At 50.8% G+C, this 17,814-nt stretch overlaps 1 protein-coding gene across 2 annotated transcripts in view; it reads right to left on the reverse strand.

Moving 5' to 3' along the window:
• Positions 1-17,814, reverse strand: part of TTC8 (tetratricopeptide repeat domain 8) — an 86,433-nt gene that overhangs the window by 26,666 nt on the left and 41,953 nt on the right. The window lies entirely within an intron of this gene.

Here is a 17,814-nt window from a genome sequence, read left to right on the forward strand (position 1 = left end):
TTTCCTATCAGCTGTCTTCCATGATGCACAATAGATGCATATGGCACCTTATTGCATTAGATCTATTACATGACCCCATTTTGTACATGTCTGACATGACTCCTGGAAGATGAAGACATAACATTAAAACAAGTGACAAGTTAGAACAACGACTATATTGTTACAACGGCACCAGTCATGGGGTAAGTTATATTAGACAGCAAGTGAGTCATTTCGTTCTTGAATTTCATGTGTTGGAAGCAGAAAAAAATGGGCAAGCAAAAAAGATCTGAGTAACTGACAATTGCAAAACAGTGATGGCTAGACAACTTGGTCACAGTATTTCCAACCCGGAATGCAGTGGTATGAGCCTATCAAAAGTGGTGCATAGAAAGATAACAGATGAATCCAGGGGCGTACTGTGGGGTAGGCCAGATCAGCGCCCGCCAGGGGCGCAGGATGAAGGAGGGGAGTTGGCCAGATCAGCGCCTGCCAGGGGCGCAAAAATAACTTGTCAGACTCAGCTTGCTCTCCTGGCGCCCCCCAGGCTGCATTAGGAAACCGCTTGCACAGTACACTGGGAGGGGGAGCTGGCTCCCCCTTCCGTTCTGCGTAGAAGAGCCGGGTGTCACGTGACTCAACACGCCCACCGCCACTGGAGAATGAGAGGTACCCTCCCCTGCTAGGTAAGGTAAAATGGCAGGGCAAGTATGTAGTGGGAGAGCAGAGCAGAGCCGGCATTACCATTACCTCAGGCGCCGGCTCTATAAGAAAAAAAAAGGTAGAGGAGCGGGAGGTATGAATGGAAGGGGTAGAGGAGGGGAGGAGCTATGAATGGAAGGGGTAGAGGGGGGGGGTTTATGTATGGAAGGGGTAGAGGAGGGGGAGCTATGAATGGAAGGGGTAGAGGAGGGGGGGAGCTATGAATGGAAGGGGTAGAGGGGGGGATTTATGTATGGAAGGGGTAGAGGAGGGGGGAGCTATGAATGGAAGGGGTAGAGGGGGGAATTTATGTATGGAAGGGGAAGAGGAGGGGGGAGCTATAAATGGAAGGGGTAGAGGGGGGGAGCTATGAATGGAAGGGGTAGAGGAGGGGGGGAGCTATGAATGGAAGGGGTAGAGGAGGGGGGAGCTATGAATGGAAGGGGTAGAGGAGGGGAGAGCTATGAATGGAAGGGGTTGAGGGGGGGAATTTATGTATGGAAGGGGTAGAGGAGGGGGAGCTATGAATGGAAGGGGTAGAGGAGGGGGAGCTATGAATGGAAGGGGTAAGGGGGGATTTATGTATGGAAGGGGTAGAGGAGGGGGGGAGCTATGAATGGAAGGGGTAGAGGAGGGGGGAGCTATGAATGGAAGGGGTAGAGGGGGGAATTTATGTATGGAAGGGGAAGAGGAGGGGGGAGCTATGAATGGAAGGGGTAGAGGGGGGGATTTATGTATGGAAGGGGTAGAGTAGGGGAGAGCTATGAATGGAAGGGGTAGAGGGGAGGGGGGAGCTATTAATGGAAGGCATAGAGGAGGGGGGAGCTATGAATGGAAGGGGTAGAGGGGGGATTTATGTATGGAAGGGGTAGAGTAGGGGAGAGCTATGAATGGAAGGGGTAGAGGGGAGGGGGGTTATGTATGGAAGGGGTAGAGGAGGGGAGAGCTATTAATGGAAGGGGTAGAAGGGGGGATTTATGTATGGAAGGGGTAGAGGAGGGGGGAGCTATGAAAGGAAGGGGTAGAGGAGGGGGAAGCTATGAATGGAAGGGGTAAAGGGGGGATTTATGAATGGAAGGGGTAGAGGAGGGGGAGCTATGAATGGAAGGCATAGAGGAGGGGGAGCTATGAATGGAAGGGGTAGAGGGGGGATTTATGTATGGAAGGGGTAGAGTAGGGGAGAGCTATGAATGGAAGGGGTAGAGGGGAGGGGGGTTATGTATGGAAGGGGTAGAGGAGGGGAGAGCTATTAATGGAAGGGGTAGAAGGGGGGATTTATGTATGGAAGGGGTAGAGGAGGGGGGAGCTATGAATGGAAGGGGTAGAGGAGGGGGAAGCTATGAATGGAAGGGGAAGGGGTAAAGGGGGGGATTTATGAATGGAAGGGGTAGAGGAGGGGGAGCTATGAATGGAAGGGGTAGAGGAGGGGGGAGCTATGAATGGAAGGGGTAGAGGAGGGGGAAGCTATGAATGGAAGGGGTAAAGGGGGGGATTTATGAATGGAAGGGGTAGAGGAGGGGGAGCTATGAATGGAAGGGGTAGAGGAGGGGGGAGCTATGAATGGAAGGGGTAGAGGAGGGGGAAGCTATGAATGGAAGGGGAAGGGGTAAAGGGGGGGATTTATGTATGGAAGGGGTAGAGGAGGGGGAGCTATGAATGGAAGGGGTAGAGGAGGGGGGAGCTATGAATGGAAGGGGTAGAGGAGGGGGAAGCTATGAATGGAAGGGAAAGGGGTAAAGGGGGGGGGATTTATGTATGGAAGGGGTAGAGGAGGGGGAGCTATGAATGGAAGGGGTAAAGGAGGGGGGAGCTATGAATGGAAGGGGTAGAGGAGGGGGAGCTATGAATGGAAGGGGTAAAGGGGGGGAAGCCGGGTGTCACGTGACACTCGTAGAAGAGCCGGGTGTCACGTGACTCAACACGCCCACCGCCACTGGAGAATGAGAGGTACCCTCCCCTGCTAGGTAAGGTAAAATGGCAGGGCAAGTATGTAGTGGGAGAGCAGAGCAGAGCCGGCATTACCATTACCTCAGGCGCCGGCTCTATAAGAAAAAAAAAGGTAGAGGAGCGGGAGGTATGAATGGAAGGGGTAGAGGAGGGGAGGAGCTATGAATGGAAGGGGTAGAGGGGGGGGGTTTATGTATGGAAGGGGTAGAGGAGGGGGAGCTATGAATGGAAGGGGTAGAGGAGGGGGGGAGCTATGAATGGAAGGGGTAGAGGGGGGGATTTATGTATGGAAGGGGTAGAGGAGGGGGGAGCTATGAATGGAAGGGGTAGAGGGGGGAATTTATGTATGGAAGGGGAAGAGGAGGGGGGAGCTATAAATGGAAGGGGTAGAGGGGGGGAGCTATGAATGGAAGGGGTAGAGGAGGGGGGGAGCTATGAATGGAAGGGGTAGAGGAGGGGGGAGCTATGAATGGAAGGGGTAGAGGAGGGGAGAGCTATGAATGGAAGGGGTTGAGGGGGGGAATTTATGTATGGAAGGGGTAGAGGAGGGGGAGCTATGAATGGAAGGGGTAGAGGAGGGGGAGCTATGAATGGAAGGGGTAAGGGGGGATTTATGTATGGAAGGGGTAGAGGAGGGGGGGAGCTATGAATGGAAGGGGTAGAGGAGGGGGGAGCTATGAATGGAAGGGGTAGAGGGGGGAATTTATGTATGGAAGGGGAAGAGGAGGGGGGAGCTATGAATGGAAGGGGTAGAGGGGGGGATTTATGTATGGAAGGGGTAGAGTAGGGGAGAGCTATGAATGGAAGGGGTAGAGGGGAGGGGGGAGCTATTAATGGAAGGCATAGAGGAGGGGGGAGCTATGAATGGAAGGGGTAGAGGGGGGATTTATGTATGGAAGGGGTAGAGTAGGGGAGAGCTATGAATGGAAGGGGTAGAGGGGAGGGGGGTTATGTATGGAAGGGGTAGAGGAGGGGAGAGCTATTAATGGAAGGGGTAGAAGGGGGGATTTATGTATGGAAGGGGTAGAGGAGGGGGGAGCTATGAAAGGAAGGGGTAGAGGAGGGGGAAGCTATGAATGGAAGGGGTAAAGGGGGGATTTATGAATGGAAGGGGTAGAGGAGGGGGAGCTATGAATGGAAGGCATAGAGGAGGGGGAGCTATGAATGGAAGGGGTAGAGGGGGGATTTATGTATGGAAGGGGTAGAGTAGGGGAGAGCTATGAATGGAAGGGGTAGAGGGGAGGGGGGTTATGTATGGAAGGGGTAGAGGAGGGGAGAGCTATTAATGGAAGGGGTAGAAGGGGGGATTTATGTATGGAAGGGGTAGAGGAGGGGGGAGCTATGAATGGAAGGGGTAGAGGAGGGGGAAGCTATGAATGGAAGGGGAAGGGGTAAAGGGGGGGATTTATGAATGGAAGGGGTAGAGGAGGGGGAGCTATGAATGGAAGGGGTAGAGGAGGGGGGAGCTATGAATGGAAGGGGTAGAGGAGGGGGAAGCTATGAATGGAAGGGGTAAAGGGGGGGATTTATGAATGGAAGGGGTAGAGGAGGGGGAGCTATGAATGGAAGGGGTAGAGGAGGGGGGAGCTATGAATGGAAGGGGTAGAGGAGGGGGAAGCTATGAATGGAAGGGGAAGGGGTAAAGGGGGGGATTTATGTATGGAAGGGGTAGAGGAGGGGGAGCTATGAATGGAAGGGGTAGAGGAGGGGGGAGCTATGAATGGAAGGGGTAGAGGAGGGGGAAGCTATGAATGGAAGGGAAAGGGGTAAAGGGGGGGGGATTTATGTATGGAAGGGGTAGAGGAGGGGGAGCTATGAATGGAAGGGGTAAAGGAGGGGGGAGCTATGAATGGAAGGGGTAGAGGAGGGGGAGCTATGAATGGAAGGGGTAAAGGGGGGGAATTTATGTATGGAAGGGGAAGAGGAGGGGGGAGCTATGAATGGAAGGGGTAGAGGGGGGGATTTATGTATGGAAGGGGTAGAGGAGGGGGAGCTATGAATGGAAGGGGTAGAGGGGGGATTATGAATGGTATGGGTGGGGGGGTTTATGAATGGAAGGGGTAGGGGACCGCACTGGACCATCAGGACTTAATACATTCTCCTTACACTGATTTCAATAGAGGTGAGGGAAAGACTGGCAGGACTTTGTTCCTAAGAAACCTCAGGAACTTTTATTTCCTTTTTATTATTTTTTTTTATGGGACAGGAAGGATTGTGAAACAAAATATAATGCTAGATCTGTTTGTTTAGCTTCCCTTTACATGGTGGAGCACTTATATAAGATTCATACTATGTGGAACAACACCTACAAAATGGGGCGCGGAGTGGGAAGGGGCCGATACAGCTCCTCGCCACGGCCGCTAGAGACCCTAGATATACCTCTTGGTGACCAGGTTTCAGGGTCACAAATGACAGTATCACTTTAAAGCATTCATTAATGGGTACGCCTACTTCATGATTACTTCTGCTTTTAGAAGTAGTCTTGAATCAAATAATCTGTATGTGTGATGTTTCACTGCTGCAGATACAGAGATATGTTCACTTTTTTGACAGGGGCTTAGTTTACCCCCAGCAGATCTGGCTTAAGCATCCTGCAACTTTATTCAGGGCTGCCTAATGTTAATTCTGCTGAAAAAATTACTGCACTCAAATGTAATCAGCTTTTACTCATGCAGACAGCATTGTGTGCATACCTGCAAGGAAGCCTATATCTTCCCTATCTCCCTGCTACCCCAGCTTTCTTATTTAGAAGAGCCTCTGATTTCAAATATATTTTATATCTTTATATTATAAGGTTTTCAAAAGCAATAAGGGGGACACCAATTACAGTATTTTTCTGTGTATAAGATTATTTTTTAAACTTAATTATTTTAGTCTAAAATTAGAGGTTGTCTTATACACTGAATGTAACTGCAGGGGTTAAAAAAAAATAAAATAAAATAAAAACACACTTGTGTGCGGGGCCTGACATCCAACCATGTGGCTAGTGCGCCTTCAAAAATTTAATTATCAAGCCAAATACTTACGGTACTTACTCAGCGTAGTTTGGGCACAAAACATGGCTACTCACTGACAGAACACTCAGATGACTGTTGGATTCACATCTGCCAGGCATAGGCTGTGTTGTACAGCTCTGCAACCTGCTGACATACTTGAAGCAGAGGAGGCGCTTCTCTGTGAATTTGAACGATTGTGTGCGTGGGTCTGGGAGATCTTGTGCAACAGCATTCTTCCTCGCATCACTCTGGACCACGCCAAGACCTCACGGTTCCGGACTACAGATAGAAGCAGCAGGGTGAGGCCTCTTCCGAGCATCCCCCATAGGGTACCGTGGGCAGTGGGCATTGTTGGAGCCAGCAGCAAGACAATGGCTCAGGAAACCAGTGGTTGGACCTCAGGGAGTGAGAGGGGGCCTGGGACCGGTGGGGATCTTGATCAGCCAAACTGGACTTCAGTGCTATAGATGTTTAAAATCTGTATTTCTTAATTTTGGGCTCAAAAAGATAGGGGTTGTCTTATACATGGGGGCGTCTTATACACAGAAAAATATGGTAACCAATTTCCAATAGGACAATATAAAGAAAAAAATAGAATAAGAAAAAGGTTTGAGTAGCCCTGTATATAGACTATGCACTTGCAGTCTCACTGCTCAATTCTCTACCATTTATGAATTAAAGCGGCACTGTCATGCCGAACTTACCTTTCCCCAATCGATTCCTCTTCTCTCCCTCTCTCAGGATCTGTTCTTCATTTCTTCCTGTCTGCTCTAGTTTTCTTTAAAGATTATGACAAAGTACGCCATGACCAGCGGAGGAGCAAAGTGTGCTTCGTTTCCGGTGGTCAGAGCAATTTTCCCATAATCCTTAGCTTTCCTCCCTGTTCCCACGATACTTCCTGTCAGTATTGCCGAATGTCATGTCACTTAGACAAAACGCCGGCAAAACTGCCGAACTGCGTCCTAACAGAATGAGAACAGTTTCTCCATTTGTGTTAGAACGCAATTCGGGACTTTGTTCCAATCGCAATTTCATTAGAATGAATAAAACTCCGATCCTATTCGTGCTGTGGCTGCATCTTGCAGCTGCGTAGTAGATAACTCCCTACTTCCCACGGTATTAGGGTAGTTATCTACCAAAAGGCTGAAAGTCTTTCAGCCACATTTACAAATAAGTAAAGATAACTTAGTATTTGTAAATTCTGCCCCTACTTGCAATACTCGCCAGTGGCTGCTCACTATAAAAATAAAATACACACAAAAAAAAACCCTAGTACCCTAAAGTATAATGAGGGGGACTATTATCCTCCCCCCCTTGGCCCCCACCCCTGTGTGCCGTGTGGGGGCCCTAAAAAACAATGAGGTGGGGGAAACCTACTGTCCTCCCCCGGGCCCCCACCCCTGAGCGGTGGGTGGGGGCCATAAATAAGAATGTGGGGGGACCTACTGTCCTCCCCCCGAACCCCCACCCCAGAGTGGCGGGTGGGGGCCCTAAATAGCAATAAGGGGGGGACTTACTGTCTTCCCCCCGGCCCCCACCCCTGCGCGGCGGGTGGGGGTCCTAAATAACAATGAGGGGGCGGGGGACCTACTGTCCTCCCCCCGGCCCATAACAATAAGGGGGGGAACCTACTGTCCTCCCCCCGGCCCCCACCCCTGAGCGGTGGGGGCCCTAAATAACAATAAGGGGGGGGACCTACTGTCCTCCCCCGTCCCCCACCCCTGAGCGGTGGGTGGGGGCCATAAATAAGAATGTGGGGGGGGCCTACTGTCCTCCCCCCCCAGCGCGGCGGGTGGGACCCCTAAAAAATATTCACGAGCTCTCCGCAGGCTCAGCCCGTAACCTCCTCCAAACCGCACTCTGACCGCAGTGATGGGGAAGACTCACCGAGCCTCACATACCCAACGACCGGGGGATGCCCCAAAGGGGGGTCCGACCCCGAATATGAAACGTTACCTGCTCACACAGGCGGAATATGGATCCGCAGGCCTCCAACGACTCCACGGCGTCGGACATTTTATGCCCGCAATCCCCAACGGGGGAACTGACACATGCGGCACACGACACGAGTGATACCGCAGCACCAGATCTTATTGCCCTGCTGAAGGATTTACCAACGAAAACAGACCTCAGGTCGGCCAACGCTGAATTGCGCACGGCGATCACGACGGAATTACATGCGCTGAGAGATGACTTGCAAGGCCTCAACCAGAGAGTCGCACAGCTCGAGGCGGACTGTGACCACATGGCAGTGGCACAGTCTGCTAACACGGACACACTGCATCACCACACCACAGTGATGAGACAAATGGCCCTGCATATCGAGGACCTCGACAACAGGGGCAGGCGACAGAACATACGTGTGAGGGGGATCCCTGAGGAGCTGGATAGGAACACCCCGGTCCAGACTACACTGCTGGAGCTGTTCAACAAGCTTTTGGCCAGACCGCCCCAGGCACACATGGGCTTCGTTAGAGCTCACAGGGCCCTACGACCCCAGGGACCCCCTGGGGGACCTCCCAGAGATATCATATGCTGTATGGAGAATTTCCAGCTTAAGGAGGAGATCCTCCGCAAGGCATGTGGCACCGAAAAGGTACTGCTGGAGGGTTCCGAAATCCAGCTATACCCGGACCTGTCCCCTGCCACCCTGGCGTACCGGCGGGCCCTGTGGCCTTTCACCAGACAGCTGCAGACCGGCAACATCAGGTACCGCTGATGCTTCCCCACGGGCCTTCAAATAGCAACACCCAATGGTCCATTCATGGTCACGGGGGCTGAAGACTTGGAGACGATCCAACGGGAGTTACATCTGTCGCCGGAGAAGCTCATCTGGCCGAACCCGCTACGCTTCTACACGGATGGTCCTAGGCCACAAGGCGCAGGCCCCAAACCCCAACGGCTGTGGACTCCCCGCACGCAGACGATACGACCCGCGGGGACACCTAATCTGCCGCCCTCTGGGAAGATAAGAACAAGCCCCATGCTGTGAACGAGAGGCTTTATTTCTCCCACAAGGCTCCGACCAGAAGCCTTGAACACCGACCCTGATTGATACGGCCGGACTCTCACCCCCGTACCCTATGTACGAGCAATGCCGGGTAGACATGGACTTCCACTCCCGAGTCTGGCGACGAATCTCCTTTCCTCACACCCATACCGCAAGTATACCTCAGGGGGAAGGGGGGCACATGGATACCACGCTTACCTACTACCCAAGGACAGCGGGCCAAGCAAGGGGGGGGGATACGAGCCGAGAGAGGCCCCATGCCCAACAAGGTTGCTCATCCTGGATGGGCACTGCACGAAGGGAGGGGATTGGACGCTTACGGGTTCTGGACTTGATACTTTTTCCTTGTGTAGTTTGGGACTTGCAGACCCTGGGGAGTGCACCCAGAACGCCCACGTAGGTGTATTGGAGTACGACTTGTTGTTACCAACGACATGCCAAGTAATGGGGTCAGGGGAGCCCAGCACACCATACTGGGGTAAAAGAACATACTACCCACGCAGCTATATCACAGACCTCCCCCCGAGAGCAATTGGTGTCCGGAGCCCCAAAGTTTTAGTCTTGGCCATGCAGGGGCATTGTCAGGGACCGGCACACAATGGAGGGGCACGTGCCGGATCACACACATATACGCCAGGCGGAACACCCCCCGGGGGAGTAAGCTATGGTCGGAACGACTGGTAAACGGGCCGTTGGTGCCCAACATATAGAGAAGAGGTATAGGCCTGGTTAACGTATAACACGAGACTCCGGAGGGGATGGGAGGGAAGGGGTGGATGGGGAAGGGGAGGGGTGGACCTACACGGCTTCCTGGTGGGACATGGTAGGGCCCTAAGGCTTCATTGTACATAGTTGGTTGTTTATACTAAGTTCCTAGGGTGCCTCGCACACCATGAGTGGACGACCCCAGGCGGCAGACAACATGAAATAAGGTGCAGAACACCACATCACACCAGTGGGCCGGACGATAATTACCCTGCAGACATTAGCTCACGGAGGTTCAACATAGGCTACACTTCCTACATGGAGAGCCGTAAGATGGGATGTCCTGACTGGGTGGAACTCCGGGGGCTCGTAGCGGAACGTGACGATCTTTCTGGGAGCGCCCTGGGCCCGCTCGGTTCTACCCACTTGGGGTTTCTTGGACTCCTTTGCTACCCTATTGGCTGGAGCGTTTAGACTTGGGTGTGCAGTGCACCCCCTACCCACGGGTGGGAGGGGGATCCAATGGCCCCCAACGCTCGAACCCATAACTCGCCGCACAGGGCGATTTTTATCCGTACCCGGTCTCTAGACCCAGTGGGTGCGACCTTTCCCTTCTTTCCCTTTGACCTTCCCAGCTTTCCCCAAGTTCACCCATCCCATAATTTCAATACCAGACGGAAGTGACTACATCCCCTCTGAGGGAAAGGCACATATCCAGCATGTCCTTAATACCGGCTCCTCTCACAATCTTCACACTGAACGCCAGGGGACTTAACACACCAGAAAAAAGATCCGGGGCCCATAAAGATTTCAGAGCAGCTAAAGCCTCCATAGTGTTTCTACAGGAGACCCACTTCCGTGCGGGGTCGCAACCCACACTGACAAATCAACAATATCCGAAGGGATATTACAGCGACTTTCAGGGGGGTAAATCACGGGGAATGGCAATACCCTTACATAGACGCCTCCCTTTTCTAGAAACAGGGGTCCTAACAGACCCGGAGGGTCGCTTCCTGTTCCTTAAAGGGACCATCGCGGGCACGGCATACACCTTAGCCAACCTCTATGCCCCAAACCGCGGGCAATACAGGTTTCTAGCCCGGGCACTCCGCACGTTTGCGGGTTTCCAGGAAGGCATATTAATAGTAGGCGGAGACCTAAACGTTACATTAGACCCCAAATGGGACTCCTCACTAGGGCACTCACACAGACATCCCCACACAACATATTACGGCAATCAAGGCCCTCCTGACCAGAGCGAAACTAGTGGACTGTTGGAGAGCATTCCACCCTGACGAAAGGGATTACACCTTTTACTCTCACCCTCATAACTCCTACACTCGCATAGACTATCTATTTGTTCCCAACCACCACGTATCGCTGGTACTCCAAGCCGACCAGGACACCATGACGTGGTTGGACCATGCCCCAGTGACCATTAAATGAAACTCCCCCCTTTATAGGCCCAAAATCTCCAAGTGGAGACTAAATGAATCAATGCTCACTATCCCAACTATCACTTCCGACATAGAGAAGACACTGCAGGACTATTTCACGAATAACACCAGTGAACAGACTTCCCCCACCATACGATGGGAGGCACACAAGAGTGTCATTAGGGGACACTTTATCCAAAAAAGCATGATCCTAAAGAAACAGAGAGAGACCCGCATGGCCACGTTACTGTCTGATATACAACAAACAGATACACTTAACAAGCAACAACAACTCCCCACACATCAGGCCACACTCCTCCGCATGCGGAGGGAACTGACCACTCTCCTCCATACTAATCACCAAAGGTAAGCACTGCGACACAGAGCTTTCTTCGTAATACATGGAAACAAAAGCGGAAAGCTCCTGGCGCGCATGCTAGACAAAAGAAGACAATACACGTACATAGATAGGATCCGCGACAAGGCAGGGGTCCTACACAGACACCCTGCCAAAATTCAGGAATTCATCCGCACATACTATGCGGAATTATATTCCCTTCCACGCCCACACACAGACACTATCGCTCCAGACCTCCATAGATAACTACCTGACGACCCATAGACTGCCCCTCCCTAGCGGCCGAAACGGCTGACCAACTGGACGAACCAATATCCATGGAGGAACTAGTGTTCGCAATTAAAACTACAAAACCGGGTAGAAGCCCAGGTCCAGACGGCTTGCCCTTCAAATACTATAAAAGTTACGCCGAGATCCTGTATCCCCTACTCAGTGGTGTATCCTGGTTTTGTGCTGCCCTAGGCAGAACAAAACTCAGGCACCCCCCCCCCCCCGCGCGCCACCCCCACCCAACCTTTACCCCGCCCCGCATTCTAAATACACACACACATTCACTGACAGATACGCATACACTAGCTAACAGAAACACACACACTAACAGACAAACTCACTCAGTAACAGACAAACACACTCACTAACACACACACACACTTACAGGCAAACACACACACTAACAGACACACACAGTCAGACACACACTAACAGACACACTCACAGGCAAACACACACACTAACAGACACACACAGTCAGACACACACTAACAGACACACTCACAGGCAAACACACTAACAGAAACACACACTAACAGACACAGACACCCACACTAACAGACACACCCACACTAACAGACACACACTAACAGACACACACTCACTAACAGACACACACACACACACACACACACTCACTAACAGACACACACACACACACACTCACTAACAGACACACACTCACACTCACTAACAGACACACACTCACACTCACTAACAGACACACACTCACACTCACTAACAGACACACACTCACACTCACTAACAGACACACACTCACTCACTAACAGACACACACTCACTCACTAACAGACACACACTCACTCACTAACAGACACACACTCACTAACAGACACTCACACACTCACTAACAGACACTCACACTCACATTCACTAACAGACACTCACACTCACATTCACTAACAGACACTCACACTCACATTAACACTTTTTTTTTTTTTTTACTTTAACCCCCCCAGCCTCCTTACCTTTGGGAATGCTGGGGGGGTCATCTTTCTCCCTGGTGGTCCAGTGGCTGCTGGGCGGTCGGGCGGCGCTCTTGGGCGGGCGGCGAGGGAGCACTTCCTCTGAGCTGTCTGCTCAGCTCCCTCGCGCGCCGCACAGTGAGGCTGGGAGGCGGAGCCGGAATATGACGTCATATTCCGGCTCCCAGCCTCACTCTGGGGCGCGCGAGGGAGCTGAGCAGACAGCTCAGAGGAAGTGCTCCCTCGCTGCCCGCCCAAGAGCGCCGCCCGACCGCCCAGCAGCGACCCAGCATGTCTGTTAGCTGCAAGGCTAACAAGACATTTGCCTTGGGCATTTGGGGGGCGGCTTTTTTGCCGACCCCCTGAAAAATGCCACCCAAGGCAAATGCCTTGTTTGCCTCGCGGCTAATACGCCCCTGCCCCTACTACTAGACATGTTCAACGCCATCAGGGAGGGACACGAAATTCCTGCACAGGCACTCATGACTAACATCACCATAATACCGAAAGAGGGCAGGGACCGGGAACACTGCGGGAGCTATCGGCCCATCTCCCTCATAAATAATGACATCAAACTGCTGGCGAAGGTCCAGGCGACCTGGCTCCAGACACACATACCCTCCCTGGTTCATGCGGATCAGGTGGGATTCGTAATGGGTCGTGAAGCTAGGGACGACACCATTAGGGCCCTCACAATTATGGACAGGAAGTCAGGGGATGACACAGGCCTTCTCCTACTGTCCACGGATGCGGAGAAGGCCTTTGACAGAGTTTGCTGGGCCTACATGTTCCAGACGCTGACGCACATGGGAATGGGACCATACCTGCAAGGATGGATTAAGGCCCTATACACTCATCCGACAGCACATGTCTTGGTCAACGGGGCACCCACAGAGGCATTCCCAATATACAACGGTACCAGTCAGGGGTGTCCCCTATCCCCATTATTATTCGTTCTGGCTCTGTAACCCCTCCTAACCACCATCCAACACCACCCGGACATTAAGGGAGTGCACATAGGGGACACACAACACAAACTAGCCGCTTACGCGGATGACCTACTATTTTTCATAACGAACCCGGAAGTCTCCCTCCCTAACCTGGTACAGGTGTTCCAGACCTTTGGAGGGATGTCGGGTTTCAAGATTAACTTTTCAAAGTCATATATCTTAAACATCAGCCTACCCACAAGGAGAATCGCACAACTCCGCCGGAGTTTTGCATTCCAATGGGCCACAGATAAAATCCGATACCTCGGCACCTGGTTGACCGTAAAAGAATCGAAACTTTTTACAGCGAATTTCGCCCCGATGCTAGCTACATTTCGCACAGAAATGAGGGAGTGGGCCCTCCCGCACATATCCTGGCTGGGTAGAATTCAAGTAGTAAAAATGAACTTTCTACCGAGACTACTTTATCTCTTTCAAGCCCTGCCCATCGCAATCCCATCCTCGTTTTTCACCACACTTCGACGGGCATTGGGGGCATTTGTATGGGATGGGAAGAGACCCAGACTGAAATATGCACTACTCACACAACCCAAGAACAAGGGCGGCTTAGCCTTGCCCGACTGTACTATAAAGCATGCCACCTACAACGCGTGGCGGAGTGGTCCAAGACCGGGGTCAGCAAATTATGGAAGCAGGCAGAGGAGGGAGAGGCGGGGCTCCCAGCCGCCCTCCTACCGTGGCTCCCCGTGGCTCCCCGTGGGGACGGACGGAGGGGAGAAACACTACTCCGCATACACGAAAGTGACGTTGAGGATATGGCGCAGTAATGCCGGCAGATATGCACTCTCCACATGCCCATCTCCACTGCTTCCCCTTACACACAACCCAGACTTCCCGCCGGGCAAGGACCCTAGAGCACTGTGGGCCTTGGTGCAAGACCCACTGCCAAGGCTGAGATATGTGGGCTCCGGACAGGGTTTGAGAACCTTGGCTGACCTATGTGGAGGTCCAGTCCAACCATTTTCAACCCACTTCCGTTACGCACAGCTGGCAAGTTATGTAAAGACCCTTCCACACACAGGAGCCCGAACTAGGGAACCATCTTTTAAAACATTTGTGCGGACCCTGACCCGCTACCGCATGGCATCTCACATCTCTACTCCCTACTGCAAACACACACACCCACTGCCACGCCACGATTTATGGGGAAATGGGAGGAGGCCCTCAATCAAACATTTAGCACGGCTGAATGGGAAAAGTTATGTGATGTCACACACCACTGCTCCATATTCAGCAAGAGCCAGGAGACAGCATACAAGGTGCTTACACAATGGTATTGCACACCGGACACGATTCATTACATACACGCTCATGGGTCCAGCCTTTGCTGGAGGTGTGCTAGGGCAACGGGCACAACCCTACATATTCGGTGGGACTGTGAACTCGTACAAACATTCTGGAGGAACATCCATAAAATAGCTTCCCGTTTCTCTGACAACCAACCACCACTAGAACCAGCAGCAATGCTGCTCCACCACACGACAACACCGACATCAAAATACAAAAAGTCACTCACAATTCGGATTCTAAACATAGCTAAGCAAACTATACCACAATAATGGAAGAAAAACGAGACCCCCTCCATGCTTAAATGGTTCACCCAAATGGAAGAGTTGCGAGCGATAGAAGAGCTTACCATGCTAGCGAATGAAAAGCAACACCAGACATACTTAGACATCTGGACACGCTGGATATTGACCACGACGAAACCCGACTTTTTGACGTTAATACATAACTAACGAAAGTAAGGGACACAGACCGGACTGCCACATTGACGGACGACAGACCCTCCTCCTCCCTCCTTGCACTTACCTAATCCCCCACCCTTGATCACTACAGCAAGCGACACTGAACAAGTGTCACAAAAGTCAAACAGGCATGGAGAGTAAACATCCTTCCACTCACATCCCCTTACAGAATGGGATACCTGCCCACACCAACACTGTAGACAGTTGGCAACCGAGGTCCTGAACAGACAGGCTATCACAGAAACACAGAACGGTTGAAGCGTATTCACCTCTCCAGCACACACAGATAACGTAATCACACCCCCTCAAACACAAGGGGGTCAATAGAGGGGAGGGAATCAGGCAGCATAGAGATAGATGGTCCATGAGACCATACCCGGCTTAATGGACCGGCAGATCAGTTGAGGGAGGCCCCACTAACCAAATAGCAAGGAAATAAGGGATCACTGAGTGCACAATGGCAAGAAGGGCCAGGGAGCCCACATGCATGAGGTTCATATAATTGATGCTACATGGGACCTGCGTGTCCAACTTGATGATGGGCCTGCGTTATGACTGTTATTTAAGCTTTGTTGACAAATTGTAGACCTGCGAGTCTATATGTTTCATGCCTTTCTTTCCCTGGCACAGACAATAACAATTATATTAAAAAAAAAAAAAAAAAAAAAAAAACATCTTCACCCATGGAACGCTCCGCGCAGACTGAGCTATGCAGGGCGGGAAGGCTTATAAAGCGGTATAGCGAGTAGGGGCAGAATTTACTAATACCAAGTAATCTTTACTTAGTATTAGTAAATGTGGCTGAAAGACCAATTTAGGTCTTTCAGCCTTTTGGTAGATAACTCCCTAATACCGTGGGGTCCTGAAGGGGTTAAATCACTTTTGTTTCTGTTTTTGCAACCCTAGTCACGCCTCGCCTCCCCTCCCCTGGATGTGCTTCACACAGCCTGCCTACACACTTCCTGAAAAGAGACCACATTTTTTTTAGCTTGCCTTATTGCCGAGTGTGTTTAATTTGGAATTCTTATCTGCTCTGTAAAAGAAAAGTAAAGTTTTAGGAATACAAAACTTCATTCCTAAAATTATATTGGCCTCTAGCAAACCACCTCTACCCATGTCCCTCGGCGCTGGGTTGTGCTCCTCTGCTACGTCAGCCGATGGGGGGCTGGACCTAATGTGCATTTGTGTTTAGCACCACACGCGCATTAGGCCTTCCCCATAGGAAAGTGCAGTCAAACTCTGTGAAAGTGCAAGACTGCAGATTCTCTAAAACTACAATGTTTTACATTGCAGGGTAAAGGGAACAGTGACACTGCACCCAGACCCGTTCAGTGGGATAAAGTGGTCTGGATGTCTATAGTGGCCCTTTAATTGTGTGCTAGATCCTAGAGCACCCTCCTGTGTGTGGTATAAGTTCAAACAATATAGCAGAAGAAGCACGTTGTGCAGCACTGAGCCAGGAAGCAGCTCTAGTGGAAAGGCAGTGTTTACATCAAAATGCCTGCAGGGACAGACTATACTCACCAGAACAACTACATTAATTCTTCTGGTGACTAGAGTGTCCTTTTGAAGGCTGTGTTACAGCCAGGGAAGGTATTGCTAGGGCTGCATAAACAAAGTGATTTATTTCCAAAATGGCAGAAATGTGAGTGATACAGCAGAGAAATGGTCTATACACCAAAACTGCTTCCTTAAGCTTAGGTTGATCTGGTACTTTAAAGGGACACTTAAGCACCAGACACACTACAGCATAATGAAGTGTGGTTGTGGAACAAAAGGTCTGACCTTGCATTCTCAGTAATTCTGAAAGTTAGTTTTTCCTAACAGAGTGTTCCTTTAAAAGTGTCAGTTCTTACACACAACACACTGAAGTACATGACAAGAAGGCCTTTCAGTTTAATAGGAGACTAAGTTTGTGAGCTAACTGAAGTGGCTATAGGGCCTGGAATACCCTGACGGAGTCCTTCATTCAATATGTGTTTTAATCATCACTGATAAATTAGAGCTTAGTTAGAGTCCCTGGCAGCTCACGAGGAAGCATCAACTTCATCAGCAATGGCTGGCTCTGATGATCAGGGATGATAATCTGTTGATTGCTTTCAGCTTATTACAGTGCCCATTACAGGTATGAATCGGTGTGGCTACAAGATGTGTAATCGCTACCACAATTTCAGTGGAGGTGGGGTTATGGGAGGCCAGGGTTCCTCTTCAGTGTTAAACAGCTCGAAAATGGTTAAACATTGAATGGAAGGATAGAACCAGGGAACTCCAGGCACTGTAACCAAATCAATGAGATGAAATGGTTATAGCGCCTACAGTGTGTCTTTAATGAATTCACATTTGCAATGCAAAGGTTGAAGCATTTGCTTTAGAAAATTGTGTTTGGGATTAAAGAGGCTAGATGTGATTTATGTTTTATAGGTAGCTCATTTATTACTTTTTTCCTACGCTTATCCACCCTCCACACATCGGATAATCAAGTGTGGTGTCACCACTTTCCTACTGTTACAGGGCACTAAAAGCCCATCCATGCATATATGTATTTATTTTAACTCCTAACCTTCCACATAAAAGGTGGTTGAAGTAGAGGGAGTTGATCTTAGAACTCTCAGAGTAATTCATCAAACGGAAGCCTAAATATTTATTATTTTTTTCCCCCAACTATGA

This window comes from Pelobates fuscus, chromosome 13 (assembly GCF_036172605.1).
Source record: "Pelobates fuscus isolate aPelFus1 chromosome 13, aPelFus1.pri, whole genome shotgun sequence".
Classification (NCBI taxonomy): Eukaryota; Metazoa; Chordata; class Amphibia; order Anura; family Pelobatidae; genus Pelobates; species Pelobates fuscus.